The sequence below is a fragment of the Ambystoma mexicanum genome, chromosome 10 (genome assembly GCF_040938575.1).
Source record: "Ambystoma mexicanum isolate Mex_15411 chromosome 10, UKY_AmexF1_1, whole genome shotgun sequence".
Taxonomy (NCBI): domain Eukaryota; kingdom Metazoa; phylum Chordata; class Amphibia; order Caudata; family Ambystomatidae; genus Ambystoma; species Ambystoma mexicanum.
This window is the reverse complement of record NC_090932.1, coordinates 1,118,202,464-1,118,223,361: the sequence shown is the minus strand read 5'-3', so window position 1 is coordinate 1,118,223,361 and position 20,898 is coordinate 1,118,202,464. Positions and strand designations below refer to the sequence as shown.

The 20,898-nt window shown below is 45.0% G+C and overlaps 1 protein-coding gene across 2 annotated transcripts in view; it reads right to left on the bottom strand.

Annotated features, from left to right (window-relative positions):
* The window catches only part of LOC138492047 (melanin-concentrating hormone receptor 1-like), a 370,693-nt gene that overhangs the window by 226,829 nt on the left and 122,966 nt on the right, over window positions 1-20,898 (bottom strand). The gene's annotated exons all lie outside the window — the stretch shown is intronic.

The following is a 20,898-nucleotide window of genomic DNA, read 5'->3' as shown; positions in this document are numbered from 1 at the left end:
AGTGTGAGCCTCCTTTTATGTTGTCTTTTTCTGTCCTTTATTTCAGGTGCAGAACAAAGGCGATGCGTTGAGGGGTTAAATTGCCGGGGTAACATCAGGTGAGTTAGGGATGAGGGCGACCCCTCTAAATGTCTTTATAATTCCCCAGTAATGTTTTTTGTCCTTTCCCCATAGGGGCCGGGGTGCGGTACCTGCCAGAGATGTGGCACCGACCAGAGATGTGGAATGGTTCACCAAGAATAGCCGGTAAGTAATATGGCTGAAAATTCGGCTTTCCTCTTGTGTTCCCTTGCTCACCTTTTGTCTCTTCTTCTCTCCCTTAGGTGCAGTGCAGAGATGTGGCGACCGGCACTGAGAGCCGCGATGGAGCCGGGCGGCGTCTCGGGAGCAGGTGAGTGAAGCGCGGCGCTGCAGCGGGCAACGCGGTGCTTTTAAATGGAAGTCTTCCTTCAGGAATGCTGGCGTGAAGATTCCGGATGCAGGTAAGAAGGTTGAAATAGTTCTTGGTTTTCACCTTTCTCTTCTCTTATTCCCTTACAGGTGTTCCAGGTTCGAGGCGGGCGTGGCTGGAGTCCAGGTGCAGGAGCAGACACGGTGAGCGTTCAGCTGCTGGGATGCAGAACAACGCGAAGCACGTGTGGCTGTCCGGGCGTGGCTTAAATAGCCTTGGAAGAAGTTCCAGGTGAGTATTCTTCCACAGCCCCACCCAAGTAACAAAATAGTTCCTTCAGAAGAATAGTCCCTCCTAAGCCTCATTTGGCTTGGTTCTTCATGCTGCATGGTGTGCATCAGGTGAGTGTGCAGCATGGTCTGCTTCAGGTAAATGCACCAAACACTTCCCCTTATGAGCCTGGCGCCTATGGCGCCAGGACTGATGTCCAACATGAGCCTGGTGCCAACGGCGCCAGGACAGAGTACAAAGAGCCCCTATAAAGGGCCGCTGGGCTTTTACCCGGGGGCGTGATGCCTGCTCCCGGGGGTGCTGGGCCTGGCCTGGTGCTCCGGGGGTAGGCATCATGACAAAGGCTATAACAGGCATACGCTGTCCTTATCTACATAGTATAGACTGTATATGACACATTACAGCAGTAGCTGGGAATGTGGGGTTGCATTTAGCATACAATGATAATGGCTGCCTTAAGGTAGCAGCACCTGGCTACATGAAGCTTTACTGGCATGGGAAGACAGTGGCTAGACCCTTGAACCTGGCCTCTGTTCCTTCTGTCAGACATCATTGCAGTTATACTTTTCTTGGTAAATAATTAAATAGGATTTTGCCTTCTTTGGTGACTATTTATTATTTCATGAATCTTAAGTTTATCTAAGGGTTGTATACATATGCATGAATGTTATCAACATTTCTTAAGAAGACCTTGCACTTAAAGGAAAGACAACTGATGATTAGTATGGAATAAATAGCAAGCATTGTATAATGTATTATTGCACAATGAAGTATGTCTACAGTTTATGAAGCTAATTATGCATTGATCTATTTTTTTTCTTGTTGGTTTCTTTTATGCAGGACACATTTTTCATCTGACCCAAGGGCCAGTGGGGCTCATTACGAGTATGACGGTGTGGGAAAAAAGTGTCTGTAAGGGAATTACTGCCACTATTCCTGCTCTGCCATACTACGAGTTTGGCCTTGGAGTGGGTGATTTACCTCCAGCATCGTGCTGGAGGTTAACCCTCCTACTTTCTGCCGAAAAACTGGTCAAATCGGCAGAATTACTGCCGTGGTAATTCAGCCGAAATCCCACATGGAGTCCTATGAACTCCAAATTAATGGGGACTAGCACTGCCACCAAAACTTGCAATCTGCCAGTAAATCTGCCGGACCAAGTGGTGGTAACGGTAATTCCGTTGGGCAGTATTCCAGCAGATTTACCACCGGAATACCACCCAATTCGTCCCATTGGGCCTCATTACACGGACGGCGGTAAGGGTTAACGGTCACCGTTAATGGCAACGGTGACCGTTAACCCTTACCGCCGTACTACGAGGTCCCTTTGCGGGTTGGAGGATTTAACGCCTGCTTCTTGCAGGCGTTAAAATCCAACCCGCTAAGGGACCTCGGAGCTAATTACGGCACCGCAAAATTGCGGTGCCGTAATTAGCGCCTTCCCCATTTCCATAGAGCCCTATGGGGCAGAAATGGGAATGGGGAAGGGCAATGGCGGAAAGGGGATTTACCACCCCTCCAACCTTGGAATGGGGCGGTAAATCCCCTTTCCGCCAAGGCGGTGCCGGTATTTTACCGGCATGGACCAAGGTGCTAATAGCATTCCGTGTAATGAGGCCCATTGTCTTTTTAAGGTAATCTAGTGATTGGTACAGCTGAAGTATTGTAAAAACCTGTTTTTTATAGCTTCTGAACACGAGATTGTATTTTACCCTTTTTTGACGGCCCTTGATACAATTGTGTATTTTCGTATATTTATGACCTGCTTGTATGGATACATTTGTAAGGGTCTGAAATAAAGTGTATTTATTAATTAATTAATTCACATGCAACATCATTTCTGGTGATGCCAGCAAGGTCAAAGTTAATGTGAAGTCACTTTCTGTCATATCATCAGGGTTGCAGGTAATGTGTCATTATTTCCTGCAATGACATTGGGTGTGTGATGTGGCTTCTGCTGTCCCGGGTATTTTGGTGAAATAAGCTCCATGGTGGAGTGCGTGGAAGGCCCAGCTGAAGAGTAGGGAGAAGTAGGTTAGCAAATGGATGAGGATTTCCAGGCGCATGGTGATGGTAACTGGCAGTCAAAGATGCAGCTGGACAGGCAGAAATTGTCAAGGGCACTATCACTGGGTGCAACCCCTGCGGGCAGGGAAAAAAAGAAATCCCCGGTGTGAGAAGCCACACGGGACTCCTTTCAGAAAAAACAAAACAAAATTGGAGTAAATGTGACTCCCACAGGTGGGAGAGGTGTGAATGGCGTTGCGCTCAGCGCCCTGTCGCTGTCTTCCTAGTTGCGCTTCCCTGACAGGCAGGTGAGTGCCAGAAACCCCTGCCGCCTCCCCGGCGCGCCTCCTGAAACGGCCTTGGAACCCAGGCTATTGAATTAGAGGTGCTCCCCCAGCGGGTTGGGCCCAACATTACAGATACCTACCGGCCGAGTTGAGGAGGTTTGTGGGGCGCCCACTGCTGCAAACAATGCTGGGCTGCGCCTGATATACGCAACCCAGCCAGATACATTAAAGGGACACCCCCAGGCTGCAGGTGATTGCTGGGCTGTACCTGATATAAGCAGCCCAACCAAAGTGGACATTGGGGCCCCCACACACGTGTTGCTGCTACTGATCTGCCCGCCAAGCTCCACCTGGAAGAAAGAACGTCAAGAAATGCAGCAGCAGGGACTTGAGACAGCCCTGGCCAGGCTGTCTCCTAAGTAAGGTGTTCATAAATTGGGCCTCATTACAAGCATGGCGGTCCGGGAACTACGGTATCGGTAAGCATGCCGGTACCGTAGTTCCTGGACTGCCATACTATGAGCTCTGCTCGCGGGTGCCATTGGCGGGTGTAACGGCACCCGCGAGCACAGCACGTCGGATGCACCGGCACAACTCTGCATGTGCCGGTGCATCCGACCTCCCCATCCCCATTCAGCCCTATGTGGCAGAATGGGGATCGGGAGGCCCTTGATCCCGGCACCCGCAAATGGGCAAGTACCGGGTCCACCTACCTCGGCATGACCCGGTTCTTGCCCATTTGCGGGTGCCAGAAAAAATGCAACTCCGGCGGCAGCCGTGCCCTTAATAAGGGCACGGCTACTGCCAGAGTTGTAATGAGGCCCATTGTTTTTTCTACAATGCACTTTACATTTTTTGCGCATATTTTTGAAGAAATGTTATTTTATTTTGAAAGAACTCTTTATATATTTTAAAAGGGCTCTTTTTATATGTTTGCAATGTTTATTAATTACGCAGCTGCTGATGTTTATATTATGAATAGTGTCTTGTGATTCCCCCTTTTTATACAAAACGTAGAAAACCTGCTGCTGTACCAGAAGAAAGTATAAGTAATCAAAAGAACTAGGGAGGCCCTACACCAGCATTCCGATGCCCGCCGTACCCTTTTGTGTGCCAAGTTATTTTAACCCAGTATTTTCTTCTACTATAGGGGTTTTGGGGCATCTCTTCCATCCTAACCTTTGCCTTTCCGTCCCTTGTCAATTTCCAAGCGAGGTCCACCAAGGCGATCTGGATCTCAGGTAAGCGTGGTTTGGAGACAGGTTAGAGGCGTGTCGTGTCTGTGTTGTGCCTTATGGTCGCATAGTGACCACGCTACTGTGTTGTGCCTTATGGTCGCATAGTGACCACGCTATTGTGCTGTGCCTTATGGTCGCATAGTGACCACACTATTATGTTGTGCCTTATGGTCGTACTTAGACCACACTACTGTGTTGTGCCCTATGGTCGTATTTAGACCACACTATTGTGTTGTGCCTTATGGTCGCACCGATGTCCTTCATCCGCCAATCCTCTGCACGGCGCATCGCCCCTAGCACACACATTATGCTACTTTGCCTTACCGTGATCATGTTCCCCTTCTGTGTCATGCAAAGCAATATACTCTGCAACGGTAACAGCTACATAACCCATAAAAATGGACTAGCCAGACCCGCCTGCCCAAGACATTACCCTATCGTCTGCCCCACACCATTCCTGCCCACTACTCCAGCCTTCCTCCCGATCTCACAATCTGCCCATCCTACCCATGACCACGCACATCATTACGATGTCCTAGACAATAAGAGTGCAGATAGATCCAAGCAGAACCCTACCGACACTAGAGCACCCTGCCCCACCCATCATCACAGCCCCTCCACGATGACCGACCTTACTGTCTCTCAAACAACCACCCTTATCCCTACCGATCGCAACAATAGACTTGGTGCCAGAATCCACCACAAAACTAGCAAACGCCCAGCTAAACTACCCAACAAAACTAACAAGTACACTATAACCCCCATCAACTCTACCCTCCATACACTAAAAGGAGCTCTTCTAAATGTTAGATCACTAGTCGCCCATTCCACAGAAGTCGCCGACATCATTCTGACTAACAACCTAGACTTCCTTGCTATGACAGAAACTTGGTTACATGAGGCTGCGGGACCATCCCTTACCCTAGCCATCCCTGACAACTATACTATCCTCAGAGTAGACAGACCTAACGCTCGAGGAGGTGGTGTAGCCCTCATCTTTAAGTCCTCACTCGATATCAGACTAGGCTCCTCTCCTCTACTCAAATCATGTGAACACCTCACAGTCAAACTACAAACCTCCCCGAAGAGTACTATCACTATGCACCTAATCTACAGACCCCCGGGTCCACCTGGCTCTTTTGAGGAAGATATCACCTCCCTAGTAGCCGAAAGCTCCAAACCTTCAGCACAAATGATTATACTGGGAGACTTCAATCTCGGGTTTAATGACCCTCTCGACACCCCTGCCATTGCCCTGGCCACGGCATTAGAGGAGCATGGCCTCCTTCAACTCTGCTCCAAACCCACCCACTCGAAAGGCAGAATCCTTGACTGGGTTACCGCCCTCAATTGCAACATTACCCTAAAGGACCCTGTACAGCTCATCTGGACGGATCACCACTTCCTCCCCCTTGACATTAATATCAATAACCTAGTGCACAAAAAGCCTATTATTGCTCCGGCCTGCCTAACCAGGAAAAAGAGCAACATCACAGCTGAAGCCTTAATGCCTCTGGTGACCCCCATTCTGAACGCCCTACCAACCACAACTGACTTAAACTCGATGGTCAACGCCTATAATGACTCCATGGCTAAAGCTATCGACACCATTGCCCCACTAAAAATGCGTAAAGGGAAACCTAAAGCGCACCTGAATACATGGTACACCCCAGAGCTCAAACTTCTCCGACTACAAAAAAGCAAACTTGAATCACTATGGAAATCGGTGCCTTCAGCAGACAATAGAACTAACCTCACCAACATCTCCACCCACTACAAAAATGAGATCACACGTGCTAAGAAAGAATCTCTTAATTCCAGGATTTCACAGGCAGGCTCCAGCACTAAAGAGCTCTTTAACATCTTAAAGGAATTAGAAAACCCCACTCCTCCCGAAGATACCTGCACAAAGGATAAACCTTGGTGCACAGGGATCCAGAACGCCCTTGCCAACAAAATCTCAGGGCTCCAAACTAAAATTGGAAACAAACGGCAACAGCTCACTCATGACCCCACCTCCAGACCCACCCATCCCCCACTCACCGCCACTAGCTCAGGCTTCACCTTCAAAAAGGTTACCACACCTGAAGTACAAAAAATTATAGCATCCTTGAAACCCTCGAACTGCAAGGGGGACAGTTGCCCCGCACAGATTATCAAGGATGCTGCCAGGGATCTCTCCCCCTTCATCACCAAATTAATAAACTTGTCTTTTTCTAACAACATGGTCCCAAGTAATCTGAAACAATCCTGGGTCCTACCCTTGCTAAAAAAACAGACCCTCGACCCAGACATACCCACAAATTATAGACCCATTACCACTGTCCCATTTTTACTAAAGATTCTTGACAGAGAGGCCTATTTACAAATTCAGGATTACCTTGAAACTAACCTATTACTAGGTACTCGCCAATCTGGCTTTCGTCCCCAACATGGGACGGAAACGGCCCTTGTTGATCTCAAGAGCCAGATAGACGAAATCAAAGATAAAGGGAGGGCTGCCATCCTGCTTCTCCTCGACCTCTCCGCTGCCTTTGACCTGGTTGACCACAAAATCTTGTGCAACCACTTATCATCGGCAGCACACTTCTCCCACTCGGCGGTCACATGGATCCAATCCTTCCTGGACAATAGGACAATGCGAGTCTTCTCACCCATAGCAGCAGCCGACCCTATTCGTGTTTCACCCACTTTGTATAATATATTTACAAAGCCCCTATTCGATAAACTGGACCATCTGGGTGTCACCTACACCAACTACGCAGATGACACCCAGATACTCCTCACTTTATCAGGCAACTACAACGCGGACGCCAACAGGATCGGTGAAGTCTTCTCCATCTTTCAGGCATGGATGGCCACACATGGCCTCTGCCTGAACGATGACAAGACTGAACTGCTCCTTGTCGGCTCACCCAACACTATCCGGAATCTCAGCCCGAGCTACTCTAGCTTCATCATTGACGGCAACACCATTCCCACTGCCAAAAGTGTAAAAACTCTTGGTTTCTATCTCGACACTAACACCAACCTCGCCAAACAAATTAATATGACCGCCTCAGCCACTGCTTACACGGGGAAACTAATCAGAGCCTGCAGACCTTTGATATCCCCCAACAATTGCCTTACTCTAGCCAGAGCACTTATACAATCCAAACTGGATTATTGCAACAGCCTGTATGTAGGTGCCAATAAAACGGTTGTCAATAAACTGCAAGTTCTACAAAACAATGCACTCCGTGCCGCCCTTAATATTCCCAGAAGAGAACATATCTCAGCCACAAGAATCACATGCAAATGGCTCTCCATCCAACAAAAAATAGACCTAAAAACTATCTGCCTCACCTACAAAGCTCTTAACCACCTGGCCCCACCTTATTTAACCGATAAATTCATCTTAAGACAGAATATTAGAACCACCAGATCCTCTAATACACTGCAACTGACAGTGCCCAAATACTCCCTCAAAAGAGCCGGTGGATCCAGTTTCCCAGTTCTAGCCTCACAATTATGGAACACTATTCCATTGGACATCAAATCTACCCCTACATTTCAACCTTTCAGAACTAAGATCATCACCTGGTTACTTAACAATTAACTAGCACTGTATGTATGTATGTCACTAATTCTACTATAACTGCTGTCATAACTGATTTTGTAACTATACTTATGCTGCACAATTGTACAAATGTTTCCACCTTTGCCTGTAACCTGATGCTTAAGCGCCCATATACCTCTGGGTCAGGAGCGCTATACAAAATAAACAAACAAACAATCAAGTGTTAATATAAGTGATATAAATGTATATTCTTCTGCCCGCCTACACCTTTCTCCCAATAAGTGCGTGGTATGATCCCCCGCTACAAGGGGTCAAAAATGCAGTCATTATGCAAGGAGGAACCAGACAATTCAGTTATTGATCAAGTTGAGACATAAAGGAAAGAAAAAGCCAAGAAATAAACTTTAGTGTTCTTGGGTTGTGGAGCTGTGATTGCAGGTGCCATTATGGGGGAGTGGTATGTAGACACGGGTGAGCCATGTGAACAGGCAAACATGTTTTTCCCTTTGCCTACCTATCCTTTGCCTGGTGATCGCGGCTCATGGCTGTGGTGTGGAAATAAATGAGGGCCGATGCTCAGTCACATGGAACAGCCGACCAAACACACCACATCACAGCCTGCAGTGGTGTGTGGAAGCTGAGGCCGCTGAGAAGGCATTCGGCAGGTGAGGGTGGTGGTATTCCTTGGGACTTACCCCACGATGCTGAACAGCCAGCTGCTTTGTGTGCTGAAGCTACTTGGAAAAGAGGTGCAATGGGCCTGGAGTCCCACCGGGCTCTTCGTTGCAGGGTCTGTAGTTAGTATGGAATCCAATAATAAGGGTGCCCCTGAGGTGTGCGTGCTGCCTAATGCAAGTAGGATTTCTGATCCAGGACTCAGCTCCAACTGGAGCTTAAAGTTCCACTAAGGCCTATAGGCCCTGGATGTTCCCTACAGCACATCAATCAGACTCTTGGACATGTCCTGAGGTTCCCACAACTGCATATCAAAGCTACCACTTCGCACACTTAGCCTTACTGAGATCACAAATAACTCCAGTGACTACTGGCTCCAACACCACAGCACTAGCCGCGAGCCAATGGATTACTCAAAACACCGGCAAAGAACTCCTGCCCTGGAAGTCCCAGGCCCACTGAAAGTTCCACTCCTATGTCTGATCTCTTCATATGCACAGATATAAGTACACTTATACGTGCTCTAAACGGAAGGTGATGATTGGCTTTCCCTCTCTCAGTTGGATCCTATCCGCAGGTGCTGGGATGCACTATGGTGAGCCCTTCGTTCAGGTCTACAGGTGCCCTTGCTTTGTGTGGGTCAGTTCTGCCTTTGCAAACTAGCAGGAATATTAATCTTCCCATGCAGGGGGTGCTGCAGCATTCTGACTTTATTTTCATAGGAAGGTAATGGATGAACTGTCTCTCCTTCTAGAAACTCAGATGGGGAACCTTGCACCCCCTTACTGATTCGTTTAGGTCTCAGTCTCATTCGTCTCTTTCGCTTTTGGATATTTCGGTAATGCTGCTTGATTAATGGTTCCCTTCAAGGATGCTGGGCACGGTCTGGCCACCAACTCTGGTCCTAGGTTCCAGCAAGTCCACCAGTGGGCCCCTCTGACACAAGAGAAAGGACTCTTTTAGCCCATGACGTCTAATGTCATGAAAGATGACTGCCAATTCGATTAAATAAATCCAGCTGGCACCAGTGTCTCTGGTGTCTGCTGCCACAGTTCTCATTTCTCCTGCATTGGTACCAATTTTGGCACAACCAGCTCCTGCTCCAGTTGGGCAGGGCGGACACGTCCTCTTCCCAGGGCTCCAACCATTTTGTTCCAGGGCCTTAATCCTGAAATTGACCCAAAACTCTGATAATTTAAAAGTGGAGCCCTCTCACAGGTGAGCTTTTACATGTAATGTTATAGCACTCCCGAAGTTTATGAGGCTATTAGCACATGGCAGTAGTAGCAATACATGTTTAGGTGCTGATGTAAAATATGCCACTTTAAGAGTGCCTAAAGTGAATAGACAAACTGATTTAGCAAATAAATGCGGTTTTATTTAACAGTACATAATAACATGGTTGTCTTCATATTTGAGCATTTTAATTGTAAGTTGATTGAACAGGACAGGGTTGACATGAGCATGCATTAGGTGTCATGTGAAAGAAAACTCTTTATTTATGAAAGCATTTTCCAATGTTTTACCTTTCTCTGTTGTGTGTTTAATAGGATGTTGCAGCCCAGAAAGGTCCTCCAAAGAGGCGGGCTTCATTACAAGCTTGCCAGTCCGGAAACAACAGTACCGGTAAGCTTGCCGTTACTGTTGTTTCAGGAATGGCAAACTACGAGTTCTGCGGGTGGGTGCCATCCCACCTGCCTGTAACGGCACCTGCCCGCAGACCTTGCCGGTGCTACCGTCCTCCCCATTCCCATTGAGTCCAATTGGACTCAATGGGAATGGGGAGTAATTTTTTCTGGTGCCCGGCAATGGGCAATTACCGGGTCCTCTGGGGCTGTAATGCCCCGGTAATTGTGCATTGCCGGGCGATGGAAAAAAAATGACTCCAGTGGCAGCTGTGCCATTTTTACCGGCACGGCTACCGCCGGACTCATAATGAGGCCTGAAGTATCTTGTTGAAAGAAATCTTACCTGGAAATTGCATTGCTGTTTCCCTGCCTGCTTCTGAAGGTAGAATGTTCAGAATTCAGTCAATACCACTTGTTATTGACTGCACTCAATTCATTCTGATTGGCTGAGAGGAGGACAATAACAATCTCATGTGGTAATAGACAATATGGTGGTGAGGTATGGGCTGAAGTAACCAGCCCTTCATTCCCAGATTTTACCTTATGCAGTGTTAGATCTCATTGTATTATTCCTGCTTCTTAAGGGGACCGGTATATAACTGCAATTGGACTTCATCATTATGGCTACTTAGATCTGGAGGAAGCCACGCCACATTCAACCACAGCATTTAACTGTAAAATAGACAGAAACAAAGGCCAAAGGGCATGAATCATTCCTTGTTTCGTCTCATCCTTCACCACAATTGTCCAAGTTGTTGACAGCTTTGAATCCAGCCTCTCGAGTCTTCATTTGTGGATAAGGAGGCCAGGTTCGTGGATGCCAGCGGGAAGAAGGTTCATGAGAACATCAGTCTAAAAGTACATCAGGCCAGGGGTGTTGCTAGGTCTGAAAATGACCCAGGGCTAAGCTAATGTCGGAACTGTTGGGACTGGGGGGTAACTAGCCTTTTAGATGTAGCTCCTGAGATTCTATGGCTACAACCAAAAGACCAGGGGCTATAGCCCCCTTCGCCCTCCCCTAGCAACGCCTCTGCATCAGGCTAATATGGATGCAGTGCTCTCTGGCTGTTTCACAAGGCCTGGTTAGACCTGACACGTTTCAGACATGAGTTCCTCATGGAGAAAAGAGCTGGGTTATTGGTGAAGTAAATTGATAAATAAGCAGAAGAAGATGCTTAACACTTGATGATTTCTGTTCTCAGTCAAGATGATTCTCCCTGACACGGGAGTTAATTAATGGCCAGGCCTGGTTGAGAACCTCCTATTTGGAGCCCAGGAAAATGTCCTAGATCTTTTCTTTCATGCGACACAAACGTTTAAAGATATTTGGCAACAATTGGATTATCAGTTTGAGATGAAGGCTCTCAAATGCAAGACAAATCCTCAGAAGAACAAATCGCTTGCCATCATCTAGATCCAGCGTCTCCAACCTGTAGATTGCTAGTGACTGGTATCTCGCCTGACGCATATCAGTCGTTCACTCTAATCAGACACCAAAAGGAGCACTCTCTGTTCATGTTGGTGTCTGAAGTCCCTGGGCCTCTCCCTGCAACGCACATAGTCAAAAGCTGTGTGCAGTGAGAGGAGGGGCTGCATCTTGGCCTGATGGATCCGGGGCAGTGTCCTTGCAAGGGGTCAGCACGAGTGAATGGGAAATGGGGGTTCAGCAGATTCCATCAAGAGGTGCAACTGATGGTTGATTCCAAAGTTTGAAATGTACATACATGTGCATGCCGTGTGAAGCAGAGCTGCAGGCTGGCGATTGTTGCACTCTCTCACTGTTTCCCTTTAGATATGTCTAGGTTTGCATCACTTTTCATGCTGGTAACTTTATACTTCTATTCAGAATAGGGAAAATAAAGCAACAACTGTAATCGTTTTTTTGCCGGCGTATGTGTATAAAACTGAAAATCTATGTGAGTCCCAGTTGGCAAGAATACATGTAAATGGTGTGGTACTTGTTGCCTATCATGGTCAAACTGTGAAAGGCATTCTGTGTACTGGAAAATGCTGAGTTCTCTGTTTTAGGGCAATAGTACCTCAATTATATTAATAGTGAATATGGAATTTGCCTTGATGCGGAGCAGCCCACCTCTATGGGTGTCTCAAAACAGGAATTTGGGCAGTAATGGCCATTTTACATTTATGTAAATGTGGAAAACTAATAGCTGCAACTGCATTGTGGTACTTGTCCGCCTACAATTATAAAACTAAATAGGAATGTAAAATGACATGTGTTAACAATGCCAGGACTTAAGAGAACATGATTTGAGAGTTCTGTTTCGGCCTATTGTTTAATGAAACAAGTGTATGAATTGAGTAATTTGAGAGAAATGTGGGCAGAGGTTTATACGTATATATTTTGATATGTATATCATTTATATAGCTTAAACCAAGCTAATCAGTAGCAGAACACTGTACACAACAGGCTATGAATACGGGGAGAGGACACAGCGGAGAGCCATCGGCTGGGAGAACAATTAATAGAGTTGATTCCCTTTGGCTATGCTCACAAACCTGTACATCTCCAGAGATCATTGTATAATCTGGATGCAGTTCAATAAAGGGCTGAAATGGTTCAATTTATCAGCACTTTGTTCGCTAAAAATTGGGCAAATCAAGATACAATTTTCATGTAATTCTATACGGTAACACTTGGAAAAATCCAATAGAGGCCTGGTCACTAACAGTACTAGGGAGCCTTTTACAACAAGTTTTCTTGATGCTCCTGCACACAATATGTTCCGGCACTGCCACTGTAAAACACGTGTCGTTGATGCCAGGGCGCCCAATATGTAATCATTGTCAATCATGTTTGCTATTCTGGTGCCCCAATATAGCTTGGGTTGCTATACGTGTAAGCAATTGGTTATGTATCAGATTGCATACTTCCTACAGGGACAGGCAGTGTATCTGTGAGCTATTCTCTATTTCTCTCTGGGATATTGTCCCCATCATAAATGACGTTTGTGTGGCAGGTCATGCCAATAATATCTCTCTCTACAACTCTACAACTCTACAGATTGCTACAAAGGTACTTCTTTTGTTCAATATGTGAACATAACGGTTTACATATTGTTTGGTTGGGTTATGTGATTTGTGCATATTTCAAGTCCTATCAATAAGAAACAGAATGGTATTTTAGCCCTGTGATTTACACTTTTTTTGCATATAACTTTGGAAAGGGATACATCGATCATGTGGTTTCCGCAAGTTCAGTTTCCTACATTCTGATTTGCTTGCCAATGGTGATAAATATAATGGTGAATGGATATGTTTTCCTATAAAGAGTAAATAAATCATGCAAAAAATCTATGTACTAATTCTCATGAACATCACCACCCCAGTAGCTCTTTCTAGTAGCTCCCACACAGTTACCATTAACTACAAGTAGCTCTTGCTAACATAATGGTTGGAGACCCCTGACCTAGACAAACACTTCTCCATGGAAGCCATATGAGATTCAGTGTGAGTAATTATAGAAGCAAAACAAAAGAGTTGATGGCTGGAAGGTTTAGAATAAATCTTGACCTCTGGCATTGCTCTGGGCAACCCTCCAGACCATCGTTCTTCGCCTGCCAAGCCATTACAAAAGGGGAAAAACCATATGCAAATCAGGCTTGGTCCCACCCCCAAAGGGGTAGTCCAGCCCGAACTGCTAGGTCACATCCCTTTTGCACGAGACCACAAGCATCCCCAGACATGTTTCAGCCTTGTTGGGTGTCATCAGTGAGGAGTAGCTTGGGTCTCTAGGCCCAGCAGGCAAGGGACCCACGTCTGGGCATACCCTTCCCACTCGGGGTGACAATAGCAAAACAAAAGAGTTGATGGCTGGAAGGTTTAGAATAAATCTTGACCTCTGGCATTGCTCTGGGCAACCCTCCAGACCATCGTTCTTCGCCTGCCAAGCCATTACAAAAGGGGAAAAACCATATGCAAATCAGGCTTGGTCCCACCCCCAAAGGGGTAGTCCAGCCCGAACTGCTAGGTCACATCCCTTTTGCACGAGACCACAAGCATCCCCAGACATGTTTCAGCCTTGTTGGGTGTCATCAGTGAGGAGTAGCTTGGGTCTCTAGGCCCAGCAGGCAAGGGACCCACGTCTGGGCATACCCTTCCCACTCGGGGTGACAATAGCAAAACAACTGATGACGCCCAACAAGGCTGGACTGCCCCTTTTGGGGTGGGGCCAAGCCTGATTTGCATATGGTCTTTCCCTTCTGTAATGGCTTGGCAGGCGAAGAACGGTGGTCTGGAGGGTTGCCCAGAGCACTGCCAGTGGTTAAGATTAAGTCTAAACCTTCCAGCCATCACCTCTTTGTTTTTGCTAGTAATTATAGAAGAACATGTGAAGATCGTTCCAGGGCTTCAGAGGCTTTTCAAACACATGCAGGAGATAAGTCAAATCCTCCAGTGGCCATGGACAAAAACAACATAAGACACCAAGGAGTGTTTTCTTCTCTGCTCCAGCCTTCAAGAAGCCAAGAAGGTCTGACGACCCCTTTGTCATCAACGCTCATCTTGGGTGGGTGACAGATTCTCATTTCATCTTCATTGAGTGCGATCACAAGGATCCTTCCCAAACAGTGCATTGAGTTGCCTCTTCGAGACTCACGTGCTGTCAGACCTTCGGGCAATGCAGTTGTTTCCGAGGGAAGTGCTGAATCTGTTTGCTACTACTGCTTTTTGCAGTAGGCTAACAAACTATGAAGCAGGGCATCCTGGTCCTCCATGTCGCCAGCCTCTTTTTTCCAGGGGTCAAGTCCTAACACTTAAAGTGGGGGGACTCATCGACAAACTCGGTGTGATGTGACGTCGCCAGGAATGAGCATATCAAGGTGAAATATGCACATTTCATTAAATTGGCATAACCACCCTCTATTTGCACAGGACGAATGACATTTTCCTTTCATAAAATCAACACAAACAGAGAGGATATTTTCTTCCAATAGTGTTTTTTAAAACGTTAAAAGGTATACATGTTTCAAACTCCAAGAACCAATACAAATGTTTTCCCTGGAACCTGCCGTACCGAAATGGGACATTTCATCTTTAGTTGTTTGCTATTTTTCAACAAGTTATATAGTGCAGTGGTGAAGTGTCTGGCCTGCAACCCTGATGACTGTGGTTTGATCCCCGAGATGGGCTTTAATTAATAAATTCACAGAGGACATTCAATGTTTTTCATTTTAGCTGGGGGAGACTGAGTCCACCCTCTGAAAAAAGTGTGTGGAGTCCGTCCACCCGCGTGTACCCTCGACTTGAGCCCAAATGAGTCTTAAAATGTGGTAATTCTGGGTAAACCCGTTCTGCTCTTCAGGAAAGAGACCAGATGTGTTCTATCAAATACAAAAACGCTTCAATTCATAAGTTCATCATAAGTGCCATGCCTCAGGATTTTACTAAAGTGGGGGAATCAGCTCCCAGCTGCTGGTGGTGGTTCCAGCGCAGTTTGGGGCACATGGTCGAAACGATAGTTCTCCCAGTCCGCTTACAGATGTGAAAAACTCAAGTAGCTTCACTTTGGAGTCAAGCGAGAGAATGTGAAACAGCTCTATTATCAATTGTGTGACTTACTGTGGACAAGTTGAAAGGATTGTTAATGAAATCCAACTGCGTAGTACGTGTTTCATTTATGTCACAACCACTGGTTGAGAGTACAGGCACGGCTCTGCTGGATTTTCTGGGGGCTCACCATCTGTGGCCCCTATGGGACAGTGACATGAATGCAGATATCCTCTTATTGAAAGTCTCGCCTCAAAATTCCTTCATCCCTAGATCTAGGAACATTGTACTGGGTGGAGATTTTAATACGATTCTGGACCAGGGTATAGATAGGTCTGGTTCTAGATGGGGCAGACTTACTGACATGCACTCCAGAGCTCTGAAAGATCTTTTGGAGGAACACAATTTGAAGGATGGATGGAGGTTGGAAAATCCAGAGGCCAGAGAATATAGCTTCTATTCAGGGGCGCATATGACATCTTCGAGGTTAGACATGTTACTAACGTCAGGTAGAATTCCCGAAAACTATTTAACAACCAAAATTGGAAATATAATATTGACGGATCATGCTCATGTTATCATGGATGGGAAACTGGACTTTGCTTTGAACAAACATTATACATGTAGGCTGGATACCAGGGTACTAGAAAATGAAAAAGAAATGGATAAAATTGCCACAGAAATAGACTATTTTGTAAAATATAATTGCACAGGGGAAGTCAGACCGGGCATTGTTTGGGAAGCATTCAAGTGTACGGTATGTAGTATGCTAATCAGTTTGGCAAGTGGGTTGAAGAAAAGATCTGACAGTAGATATCTGGAATTGGAGTCAAATATTAAAGGTATCACAAGGGATTTGATGTTTAATCCAGCAAACTCAGTTTTGATTAAAAAAACTTAAACGTTTGAGGCTGGAATTGCGGATAGGATGTTCTTTCAACAGAAATGTACATACTTTGAGAAGGGGGAAAAATGCAATTGATGGCTGGCTTTTAGACTGAGGAAAAGAGAGTCAGAAAAAACAATTACTTCCATCTGAGGACGAGATGACCTAATCACTTTCAAACCAAAAGAAATGAATAAGGTTTTCCAGACTTTTTACACAGATCTATACAAAAATTAAACATATATTTCTGCAGATGATGGTGGTTTCCTGGAAGGATTGCCACTTCCTAAGATCACGGAGGTGGAATCAAATACTTTGGATGAAGTTATAACGCTGGACGAGGTGAAGAGAGCAATTGGGAAACTAAATACGGGAAGATCTCTGGGACCAGATGGACTATGAGTCGAGTTTTACAAATGGTTACCCAATTCTGAACTGACTCTCTTATTGAAGAAGTTTACATCATCCCATTCAGAAGGTTTACTTCCCCCTACAACACGGCACGCTATGTTATCAGTGCTCTTGAAAAAGGGAAAAGATGAGACTTTAGCTTCAAGTTACAGACCAATTAGTCTACTCAATGTTGATAACAAAATATTAGCCAAAATTCCTGCCTTAAGACTAGAAAATCTGTTGCCAAAATTGATTCACCCTGATCAATCGGGTTTTGTAAAGGAGAAAAGTACCTCCAGTAACATAAGAAACTGTTACGTACCATTTCTGTAGCTACTAAGTCAACGGAGAACTCTGCAGTTCTTTCTTTAGATGCAAAAAAAACCTTTGACAGGTTAAACTGGTAATTCTTGTTCAGGGTCCTGGAGAAAGTGGGAATTGGTTCTAAATACATTTCTTGGATAAAACTGCTCTATACCAAACCAACAGCTGATGTGAATACCAATGGTCTAAGATCTGAAATGTTTGAATTAGAGAGAGGAACGAGGCAGGGATGTCCCTTATCCCCATTGCTTTTTGTCATTGCTATAGAACCACTAGCGGGAGCACTAAGGTTGGAAAGGGGTCTGCAGGGTGTGAGCTGTTGGGGTATGCAACAAAAGGTGTGGTTGTATGCCGATGATTTGTTGTTAGTTCTTAAGAATCCTAGGCTTTCAATACCCACTATTATGGATATTTTGTCAACCTTTAATAGATTCTCAGGCTATAAGATTAATTGGGCCAAGTCAGAGGTTCTACCCTTGGTACCGTTCTGTGATAAGAAATTTGTTACACAATGGGGATTTAAATGGTGTACAAGAAAGTTGCTGTATTTGGGAGTGTGGATTTTGCTGAATCTTAGTGATTTTGTAAAGGAAAACATGGATATGGTTTGTACTGCATACAAGTTGGATTTAGAGAGATGGAGTGTACTGCATTTGTCCTTATGGGGGAAAGTCAATGAGCTGAAAATGGTCTCCACGCCTAGAATTAATTACGTGATTAGCATGATTCCAATGGATATTGGAAAGACTTATTGGATGGAATTGGATAGACTTACTCGAAGTTTTTTGTGGGATCAGAAGCCACCAAGGCTAAAGATATGTAAATTACAATTGCCCCTGGAAAGAGGTGGTTTGGGTGCCCCTAATTATAGGGCGTACCATTTGGCTTTTATGTCACAAACCTTAATGGAATTTATGAAGCCGAATCCGGATGAATAGTTGTGTGCAGAGAGTAGTCATTTTGGTCCGTTACTACCTAGGGCTTTATTAACTACTGTACAGAAACAATGTGGTGTTAATGACCCCTTGACTAAATGTCTATTCAATTCTTGGACAAGTCTGAATAACAGTTTAGGATATGATGCATTGAGGGATTCTAACGCCTCTATCTGGTTGAATACTAGTATTAAATGTGAAGGAAAAACCTTGTTTTGGCCAGAGTGGTTTCTGGCAGGCGTACAATGGTTAAATGACATTTTGAGAATGGAAGCTGGATGAGTGCAAGGGCACTGCAATCTAAATAATTTCAAATTTCAGTGTGAGTGATTATCGAAACATTTCGGAAGGCTATAGGCGAGATTGACTTGGAGAGAAGCCTAGATGTTAGCATACTTTGGCAAAAACCAAAAATGGGTGGATGTGGCCTGGTAAGTCGTGTTTATGGATTGATTGTAAGAGAATTTAAAAGCAATGTTTTGTTGAGGGAGGAGTGGGGTAGACGAATTAGGAGTACTATTGATGAAGATCACTGGTCACGTATGTGTGCAAACATAAGGCTTAGCTCTTTAAGTTTGACTGAGAGGTCCCGACAGATTAAAATCATCAATAGGGTATATTGGACTCCGGAATGGCTATTTAGTAGAGGTATGGCTGACAGCTCTGATGGTTGGGCATGTGTTCATGACACTGGCACATTTGAACATATGTTATGGACTTGCACCAGAGTACAGGACTTTTGGTTTGAATTTGGTAAGATCAGTGATGTTGTGTTAGATGAAAAGATAGCCTTTGATTTTAAAACCTTAATTCTCTGTAGCAATGTTCTGTTGGAGGAACTATCCACGTGTCAGAAAAAAATGATTTATTGGGGTGCGATGGTTGGTAAAAGAATTATATTGAGAAGTTGGAAGATGGTGAAACCAGTTCAGATTGAGATATGGATTGATGAAATCCATAGTTTGGCAGAGATGGAGAGAGCTATTTTTTGGAGAAACAGAAAGCTTCCTCTATTTGAGAAAATATGGGGGAAATTACTCAGTATGTACTGATTAATTCTCTGTGTTGATGTGAATATTGGGTGTGGGTGGCGGGGGGGGTTTGTAAATATGTACAGGATACACATTGTAAGTTAGTTGTTATGAATACTGTTTTCCTTTGGATGTTTGTGGTTGTAAATGCTATACTCTAAAATAAAATACAAAATAAAAATAAGAAAAACAAAATTCCTTCATCCCGAGGATGCGGATGGTTCGGATTCAGACAAACACCACCACTGCAATATTTTATGATAGCAAACAGTGGAGGCATATAGCCTTGGTAGCTGTGCCTCTTTGTGGAAATATGGTCTGAAACCCTGAAACAATAAGTGTGACTCTACTGTCCATTTAAGAAGAATCCACAATGCTGCAGAGCACTGCACAAACTAGCTGACAAACTCACCAAATTAATTGGAGCTCTGCAAAGTGGTATTTCAGAAACCTTTCCAGTGGTGGGGTAGCCCTGAGCCAGTTTTGCTTGTTCCAATCTAAACTATAAGCCATTCAAATTCAGCCGAAGAGTGCAACAGGAGGTGTGGTTGCAGGGACAATGAGTGGGAATGGCAGGAAAATCCCATAGATTTCCCTTAGCAATGAGCGTTAAATGGGTGGGACACATAGCCAAACTACATAATATCTATCCTCATATGTCATCTGCTTTGAAACGCATTACAAACCTACATTCAACCTACATTCAATGCCCCTATTTCAAGCTCTTGTGTTAAAGCTCTTATTTTAATGACAATAGTTTTGGTTTTCAAGGTAGTGCTTTCAGTGCCACCTAACGCACGTTTTGCTTTAAGGATAGAACACAACTCGCTTTCTCTTGGGGATACTTGACCCTGTGTTGGAAAGGACAATGTTTACAGGTTTTAACTCCCCTGCCACTCGTCACACAGCTTATAGTTAATTCACAAAGTCTGCGAAATGCCACTTGTTCCAGTTGGACCCCTTTTGGCTAAACAGGTTCTGGTTCTCTGACCTTCTAACTTTGTTGGAGGCTTTCCTGGTTCTTTTTCCCTTAGAATCTCTTGCGTGGTAGGCTATTCCCCCTTTAATTGCCAAGGTTGTAGTGTACGGCCATCTGGTCTTACCAAGCGGCATCTGGAAATCATTCTGGTATCCAGAAAATACCCCTTACCAACACAGTCCAGTAGCAATTGGCTTAAGAAATGTCACTGAGCTCTGTGAAATCAAGTGAAATGATGCAAGACACAGAAACTCTGATGAAGGGCACTTTTCATTGCAGAACTTCAACAGAAAGTCAAAAGATACTTCAACCAATAAGCAATCAGTCTATGTGTGGGATTTTCATCTGGTTCTTTCGATTTTGGCTCCTAAGCCTTTTGACCCCAAGGCCAATAGTAATCTTTAGCTTGAGACACGGAAGACCCTTTTTAGGCTAATGGCCCAAAATGTCACCCTCAGAATTCTGAATCCCGAAATTCAGATTTTTTTTCTCGACTACACCGTACACCACATATATATGTGGGGGTATGGGATATGATAGTAGTATGGGGGGGCTGCGGGGTTCTCCCCCAGCATATGTATGTGGTGTAAAGGGGGTTTAAAAAAAAATTAAAAAGAATTTCCATTTTCGGACGTCGGAATTCTGCGGGCCGTAGTGATCACATAGATCCATTTTTTGTGGCTGTGTCTTCTACCAAGAACATTAGCGAGTTACAGTCTCTTTACTTTTCTGCGCCTTGAAAAGTCTTTCACAGGGACAAATTGAGTGT